Raw genomic sequence first — 9,555 nt, 5'->3', positions numbered from 1 at the left:
AACTACTTTTGTCTGTCGATCAGCCTGTGGATGAAAAGTAGAACTGAACTTCAAATTTGTATTCATCTTCTTCCAAAGTGTTCTCCAAAAATAGCCAACAAACTTAGTATCTCTTTATGAAACTACGCTCTTAGGTAATCCATGCAATCTCACCACTTCCTTGAAAAATAGGTCTGCTACATGTAATGCATCTGATGTCTTCTTACAAGGTATGAAATGAGCCATCTTTGAAAATCTATCCACTACCAAAAATATAGAATCATTCCCTCTTGGTGTCTTAGGCAATCCAAGTACAAAACCATGCTTATATCCTCCCAAGGTCTTACCGGTACTATCAAAGGTTTATACAATCCCACATTCTGATTACTACCTTTTGCAACTTGACAAACTCTACAACTCTGCACATATCTCTTAACATCCTTATGAATCTGAGGCCAAAACTACTGGTCACTCACCAATGCAACTGTTTTGTCAATGCCAAAGTGTCCAGCTAAACCTCCACTATGTTTCTCTTTGATTAGGTTCTCTCTCATGGAACTCTTAGGTATGCACAACTGAACTCCCTCGAATAACATCCCATCTTGAATGAAATAATCCAACCATTTGCTCCTATCAACTATAACCGGTTCTCTACATGCTTTCCAAGGTTTTGCAAAATCCAGGCCTTCATCATACAAGGTCTTCAAATATTCAAAACCTAATATTGTCACTCTCTTCCCTATCAACAAATTCTTTCTCCTACTCAATGCATTAGTAACTTTGTTAGATTTCCCACTTCTATGCTTCAACACAAAGGTGTAACTCTACAAGAATTCTACCCATCTCATATGTCTCTGATTCAACTTACTTTGACTATTCAAATACTGCAAAGCTTGATGATCTGTATACAACACAAACTCCTTAGGCAGCAAGTAATGTCTCCATTTCTTCAAGGCTTGAATTATAGCATAAAATTCCTGATCATACATTGAATATCTCTTCTGGACATCATTTAATTTCTCACTAAAATAGGCTATTTCTCTCCCTTATTGACTCCAAACTACTCATATTGTTGTTCCACTTGCATCATAGTCCACTTAAAATACTTTATTGAAATCCGGTAAAGCCAATACAGGCTGCTCAGTCACTTTCTGCTTCAATAATTCAAAACTTTTGTTTTCTCCAGTGGTCCACTTGAATTCCTTTTAATCTCCTCTCATGGTCTCAGTCATAGGGTTACAAACTGAACTGCAATTTCTGATAAACTTTTGGTAAAAACTAGCCAATCCATGAAATGATCTTACCTCTCCAATGCTTTCCGGTGTACACCACTCAATAATGGCTTTCACCTTCTCAGGGTCCATCTTCAAACCATCCTCAGATATCACAAATCCTAAATAGACTAACTCATCCTTCATGAAAGTACAATACTTCTTGATATTGATCAACTTTTCTTCTCTCAACCTCTACAAAACATGTCTTAACTGCAACAAATGTTCCTCTTTTGTTCTACTGAAAAATCAGAATGTCATCCAAATACACAATAACAAACTTACACAAGAATTTCTTCAATACCTCATTCATCAACCTCATGAAAGTACTTGGTGCATTAGTTCGAAAAGGCATCACCAACCATTCATATAGTCCTTCATTTGTTTTAATATTGTCTTCCACTCATCACCTTCTCTGATCCTGATCTGATGATATCCACTTTTCAAATCTATCTTTGTAAAGTATTTTGCTCCACTCAAATAGTCCATAATGTCATCCATCCTAGGAAAAGGAAACCAGTATTTCATTGTGATCTTATTTATTTCTCTTGAATCGGTACACATCCTCCATTCTCCATTCTTCTTAGGTGCTAATACTCTTGGTACTGCACAAGGGCTCAAACTTTCCCTGATCAAACCTTTCTTCAACAGCTCATGCACTTGTCTATTCAGTTCTTCATTCTTTGTCAGTGTCAACTTAGGAATTAAGCCAAAACACACATTCTCATGTCTCAGTCCATCCATGAATTTCCTTCCATCTACTAAACAGATTCAGGCATTTGTATAGACTTCACTCTTCAAAGGTTTCTAAAGAACAAGGTTTGCTTCATCCCATTGGCCACAATAGTGTAAGTATTCTTCCTCCCATCATATATTACCTGTCTATCAAAATGCCAAGGTCTTCCCAACAATAGATGACAAATGTCCATAGGCATAATATCACACAAAACTTCATAATGACAATTCCCAATTTTTAATTCTACCAAACACTGTTCACTTACTAATCACTTATGTTCATCTTGAATCCATGCTATCTGATAAGGCTTAGGGTGTTTCAATCTCTCCAATTTCAACTTATTCACCATATCTTCTGAAACAAGATTATCTAAACTACCAATATCAATAGCAACTTTACATCACTTACCAGATACCTTACATCTGGTCTTGAACAGGTTCTTCCTCTGCAAGGGTTCTTCATCTCCTCCGGTATGACACAAAGCTCTCCTCATCATCAACAATTCTCCATCTTCCAGTTTATTGTCTGATCCAGTGGGATTTTCTACCACCATTGTTTCTCTTCCGGTAGCCTTTGTCTTCTTACATTCAAATACACAATGTCCTTCTCCTCCACATTTAAAGAAGGTTCCTCCAAATGTCCTCTTGTCTTGTCTTCCAAAGTTCTCATTCTCGTAACCATGCGGTTCTCTTCTCCAGTAGAAATTTTTATCATCCTTTCGGTATAAATTACCTTCTTTGTTCACTTCCTTATCCTTGTTCTGATTTGAATTGGTTGCTCTTCCTCGAAATATTCCTCCGGTAAACCTTCCACCTCTACCTTTGTTTCTCTACTCATGTCTTTTATTCAATTTATCTTCACCCTTTAGTGCATATTGGTAAGCCTCTTCAACACTCTCCAATTTCATCATACTGAGTTCATCTTGTATAGAAATCTCCATTCCGTTCAAATATCTTGCAATTTGTTCAACTTCATCATCAACATGTTTGGATCTGATATTCAATTTGTAAAATGCTTTGGTGTACTCCTTCACACTAGATTCCTTCTTTCTCATATTTTGCAACTTTCAGAACAAATCCACTTAATAATTCTGCAGGACAAACTTTGATTTCAACTTAGCAATCATCCTATCCATGTCTTAATCTTTTCTTTACCTCTTCTTTGTCTATCAACTTGCAAATGTTCCCACCAAAGAGATGCATGACCTTTCAACCGGGTACAAGCATATTTCACCTTCCTCTCTTCTGTAGTGTTTTAAAAATCAAAATACTTCTCCATCTCTTAGATCCAATCCATCAATTCATCTGAATCTAACTTCCCATCATATTCCAGTGGGGTAAAATGAGGTTTAGTGTTCTCCCTACTCAAAACCCTTAAAAACCTTTTTCCATCCAGATCAACTGTCTGTAGGTTCATTTGTTCTGTCGGGGCTTCTTCTCCTTCATCTTCATTCACATCCTCAATATGTCGGCCTCTTCTCTAGGCTGTCTTTGTGACTTCTAATCAGTATGCTATTCCTCGCAACATCTCCATCATAATAGGGTCTGCATCCCCACGCGCTCCACCATTCCTAGTTCGTCTTCATGCGATTGATGCATGCTAGTCCTCTGCAATTGCAGGTTAGATCCGCAATCGGCCACCCTACAACAAAATTTCAGGACACGCAACCTCCGGAACAAAACTTCACTCTGATACCACTTGAAGCAGTCATCGGTGAGGACGGACCTTAAGGAGATTAGTCCAAACCGGTTGGTAAGAGTAAACACAACTAAAACACATAGATATGATGGAGGCACTACAGAACATATATTTTTATTGCATGAAATTTGATTACATCCAACCGGGTTACAACATACCAAAACACAGGCCAGGTAGAATAGGTCACAACCGGGACCTTGAATCAAAAGATCTATCTTCTAGGAACAACCTATCTATTTGATACTCTGATTGATTCCCTAATTGATTGCATTCTAAAGCATGATTACAAATATATATATCGATCCAAAGGATCCTAGTCAGCCCAAAAGGTTCAAAACCCGAAGAACAAGACCTAACGTGCAAAATGAACAAGGCCGGCCTCCGCCAAGAGATTCCTCTGGAAAATCCAAAGGATGAAACGTAAAAGGTCAGCCACATGCCAAGAAACATTGAGATCAACATCCAAGGCTCTACAAGCTTCAGAATGGGTTCTGGTGTATCACCAAAATAGGTCTCAAACAACCGGTAACAAAGGAACAATCAGTAACAAGAAACTATCATGGAAACCAATAGCAATATCTTTCCAGAAAGTGATCCAAATGAGATGTGGTTTGAAAGAAAGAAAGATGATTGAGTCTTCAAGTAGAATCCAACTCCATAGGATCCGGTGAGCCAAAACCGGGACACACAGAAAGGAACACTGAAACTGCAAATAGAAAACAAAATAGGAAAGAAAATGTTTTTGGTTGATGCAAGATTGCTATGAACCGAGGATGGTCCTGCATCAATACATCATCTTCATCAAGGTCATCAACTTGAGAAACTATGTCTCATATCTCCTGATGATAGATCCAAAAGTTTACAATTTTCTCATCATTCCATCCATTATCCTTTAATTTTCATACGGTGGGATTTTACGAGATAGTGATGCAGGAGCATCCCCAGTTCATAGCAATATTGCATCAACCAAAAACATTTTTTTTTCTGTTTTTCTTTATGTTTGCAATTTCAACATTTCTTTTTGTGTGTCCCGATTCTGGCTCACCAAATTTTGTGGAGTTGGATTCTACTTGAAGACTTGATCATCTTTCTTTTTTCCAGACCGCATCGCATTTGGATCATTTTCCGGCAAGTTATCGCTATCGGTTTCCTTGATAGTTTCATATTACCGGTTGACAGTTTCTTATTATCAGTTGCCTGGATCTATTTTGGTGATCTACCGGAACCCCTTCCGAAGCTTGCAGAGCCTTGGGTGTTGATTCTGATGTTCCTTGGTGTGTGGTCGACATTTTCCCATGATCTACACTTCATCCTTTGGATTTTCCAGAGGAATCTCTTGGCGGAGGTCTACCTTGTTGATTTTACATGTTAGGTCTTGTTCTTCGAGTTTTGATCCCTTTTTGGGTTGATTGAATCTCCTTGGATCATATATATAATTATAATTACGCATTAGAATGAAGGATCGAAGAATCAAGTAGCTAGACTGAGCGTAGAAGATAGATCTTAGTATTAAAGGTCCCAATTGTGACCTATTCTATATTTTGAGCATGTTTTAGCAGCCCTGTAAGCCGGTTATGTTGTAACCAGTTGCTATCGGTTGGTTGTAATAATTTTTTATGTTATAATACAATCTGTTATGCATCGCCTCCATCATATCTTTTGTTTCCATTGTGTTACTCTTGTTGATTGGCCCAGATTGATCTCTTTGAGGTCCCTCCTCATGGGTGACTACTTCAAGTGTTATCAGAGCGATTTTTAGTTCCAGAGGTTGCGTGTCTTGAGATTTTTGTTGTAGGGTGGCGGATTGTGGAGGTGACCTGCAGTTGCAAAGGTCTAACGTGAATGATGGCGCACAGAGGAAATATGAATTGTGGAGAACGTGGGAATGCAGACACTGTTGTGATGGAAATGTTGCAATGGATAGCAACCCAGTTGGAAGCCGTGGAGATAGCCCAAAGAAGAGACTGACATATTGAAGATGTAAGTGAAGATGAAGGAAAAGAAGCCCCAACAGAACAAGTAAACCCATCAGCAATTGATCCAGATGAGGAAAGGTTGTTGAGGGTTTTGAATAGGGTGAATACTAAACCTCATTTTACCCCACTAAAATATCATGGGAAGCTGGATTCAAATGAATTGATGGATTGGATCTCGGAGATGGATAAATATTTTGATTTTGAAAACACTATAGAAGAAAGGAAGGTGAAATATGCTTGTACCCAATGGAAAGGTCATGCATCTCTTTGGTGGAAGCATTTGCAAGTTGATAGATAGAGAAGAGGTAAAGAGAAGATTAAGACATGGGATCAAATGATTGCTAACTTGAAGTCAAAATTTATGCCAACTGATTATCAAGTGAATCTATTCCAAAAGTTGCAGAATTTGAGACAGAAGGAATCTAGTGTGAAGGAATACACTAAAGCATTTTACAAGTTGAATATCAGATCCGAACATGTTAATGATGAAGTTGAGCATTACAAGATATTTGAATGGATTGCAGATATCTATACAAGATGAACTCAGTTTCATCAAATTAGAGAGTGTTGAAGAGGCTTACTAGTATGCCCTAAAAGCAGACGAGAAGTTAAACAAAACACATGAGCAGAGGCACAGAGGCAGAGGTGGAAGGTTTACTAGAGGAAAATTTTAAGGAGGAAGAGGATATACTGGAGGTAGAGGAACCTATATAGATCAGAAAAAGGACAAAGAAGTGAACAAGGCAGGTAATTCATAGCGAAAAAATGATCAAAATTTCTACCAGATGGCTACCGGAATGAGAATTTTGGAAGACAAGACAAGAGAACATTTAGAGGGACTTTCTATAAGTGTGGAGGAGAAGGACATCATGCTTTCGAGTGTAAGAAGATAGAAAATACCGGAAGAGAAACAATGGTGGAAGAAAACCACATCGGATCAGACAATAAACTAAAAGATGGAGAACTGTTTATGATGAGGAGAGATTTGTGTCATACCGAAGGAGATGAAGAGTCCTTGTAGAGGAAGAATTTGTTCAAGACCAGATGTAAGGTATCGGGTAAGTGTTCTAAAGTTGTTATTGATAGTGGTAGTTTAGATAATCTTGTTTCAGAAGAGATGGTGAATAAGTTGAATTTGGAGAGATTGAAACACCCTAAGCCTTATCAGATAACATGAATTCGGGATGAACATAAGTTGTTAGTAAGTGAACAATGTTTGGTGAAATTGAAAATTGGGAATTATCATGATGAAGTCTTGTGTGATATTATGCCTATGGATATTTGTCATCTTTTATTGGGTAGACATTGGCAATTTGATAGACACACAGTATATGATGGGAGGAAGAATATATACACTATTGTGGCTAGTGGGATGAAGCAAACCTTGTTGCCCTTAGAGGAACCTTTGAAGAATGAAGTCTGTACAAATGCTAGAATCTGTTTGGTAGATGGAAGGAAATTCCTAGATGGATTGAGACATGAGAATGTGTGTTTTTCCTTAGTTCCTAAGAAGATTGAGAATCTTGAGCATGAGGAGGAACAACCAGAAGAGATTAAATATTTGCTGACAGAATATGAAGACATCATTTCAGATAATGTACCTGATGGATTGCCACCTATGAGAAGTATTAATCATTGCATGGACCTAGTTCTTGGAGCTAGTTTGCCTAGCAAAGGTGCACAACGGATGACTCCAACAGAGAATGAGTATCTAAATAGACAAGTGCGGGAGCTGTTGAAGAAATGTTTGATTGGGGAAAGTCTAAGCCCTTGTGCAACACAAACAATATTAGCACCTAAGAAGAATGGAGAGTGGAGAATGTGTACTGATTCCAAAGAAATAAACAAGATCACAGTGAAATACCAGTTTCCTTTTCCTAGGATGGATGACATAATGGAATGTTTGAGTGGAGCCAAATACTTTGCAAAGATAGATTTGAAGAGTGGATATCATCAAATCAGGATCAAAGAAGGACATGAGTGGAAGACAACATTTAAAACAAATGAAGGACTGTATGAATGGTTGGTGATGCCTTTTGGGTTAAGTAATGCACCGAGTACTTTCATGTGGCTGATGAAAGAGGTATTGAAGAAATTCTTGGGTAAGTTTGTTATTGTGTATTTGGATGACATTCTGATTTTTAGTAAGACAAAAGAGGAGCATTTGTTGCATTTGAGACAAGTTTTGCAGAGGTTGAGAGAATAAAAGTTGTTGATGTATATTAAGAAGTGTACTTTTGTGAAGGATGAGTTAGTGTATTTGGGATTTGTGAGAGCTGATGATGGTTTGAAGATGGAACCTGAGAAAGTAAAAGCAATTGTTGAGTGGCCTACACCACGAAGCATAGGAGAGGTAAGATCATTTCATGGATTGGATAGTTATTACTAGAAGTTCATTAGAAATTTTAGTTCAGTTTGTAACCCTATGACTGAGACCATGAGAGGAGATCGGAAGGAATTCAAATGGACCACCAGAGCAAACAAAAGTTTTGAACTGTTAGAGTAGAAGGTGACTGAGAAGCCTATGTTAGCTTTACCGGATTTTAATAAAGTATTTCAAGTGGATTGTGATGCAAGTGGAACAACAATAGGAGCAGTCTTGAGTTAGGAAGGGAGAGAAGTAGCTTATTTAAGTGAGAAATTGAATGATGCATGTAGGAGATATTCAGCGTATGATTAGGAGTTTTATGTCATAGTTCAAGCCTTGAGGAAGTGGAGACATTACATGTTGCCTAAGGAGTTTGTGTTGCATACAGATCATCAAGCTTTGCAGTATTTGAACAGTCAGAGTAAGTTGAATCAGAGACATATGAGATGGGTGGAGTTTTTGCAGAGTTGCACCTTTGTATTGAAGCATAGAAGTGGAAAATCTAACAAAGTTGATGATGCATTGAGTAGGAGAAGGAATTTGATAACAGAGATGAGAGTGACAGTATTAGGATTATGGGGAATTGAAGACTTTGTATGATGATGACCTGGATTTTGCAGAACCTTGGAAAGCAAGTAGAGAACCTGTTATGTTAGATAGAAGCAAGTGGTTGGATTTCTTCATTCAAGATGGGATGTTATTAAGAGGAGTTCAGTTGTGCATGCCTAAGAGTTCTATGAGGGAGAATATGATAAAGGAGAAACACAGTGGAGGACTAGGCATGACATTTTGGTATTGACAAAATAGTAGCATTGGTGAGTGAGCAATACTTTTGGCCCCATATTCATAAGGATGTTAAGAGATATGTGCAAAGCTGTAGAGTTTGTCAAGTTGCAAAGGGTAGTAGTCAAAATGTGGGATTGTATAAACCTTTGATAGTATCGGTAAGACCTTGGGAGGATATAAGCATGGATTTAATACTTGGATTGCCTAAAACACTGAGAGGGAATGATTATATATTTGTGGTAGTGGATAGATTCTCGAAGATGGCTCATTTCATACCTCGTAAGAAGACATCAGATGCATTACATGTAGAAGACCTATTTTTCAAGGAAGTAGTGAGATTGCATGGATTACCTAAGAGCATAGTTTTAGAAAGAGACACTAAGTTGTTGGCATTTGCATGAAGATTGTATTAATGAAATGTTATGTTATCATTGATGTCAATCAACTGGTAATGATCTTGTTTTGTAACCGATAGGAAGAGCTAGTGAAGGGAACTATTATAGGTAGGTAAGTTTGTGGAGTGAACTGGTATTGCTAAGTATTAGAGAGTTGAACTGGTAAACCCTACCTGTTGATTTGATAAACCCTAACCGATTAAGTTTTGTGAATTGGTTGTATTGGTTTATGATCTAATGATGAGTGGTAATGATTATGACACATATGCTTATTGTATGAAGAGGGTTTCAAAGTATTTTGGCGTGTTGAGATAACGATTTTTGTCTAGGGAATGAGCTGGTATAT

Source organism: Cryptomeria japonica, chromosome 5 (assembly GCF_030272615.1).
Source record: "Cryptomeria japonica chromosome 5, Sugi_1.0, whole genome shotgun sequence".
NCBI lineage: Eukaryota > Viridiplantae > Streptophyta > Pinopsida > Cupressales > Cupressaceae > Cryptomeria > Cryptomeria japonica.
The sequence above is the reverse complement of the archived record's forward strand: the minus strand, read 5'-3'. Positions refer to the sequence as shown.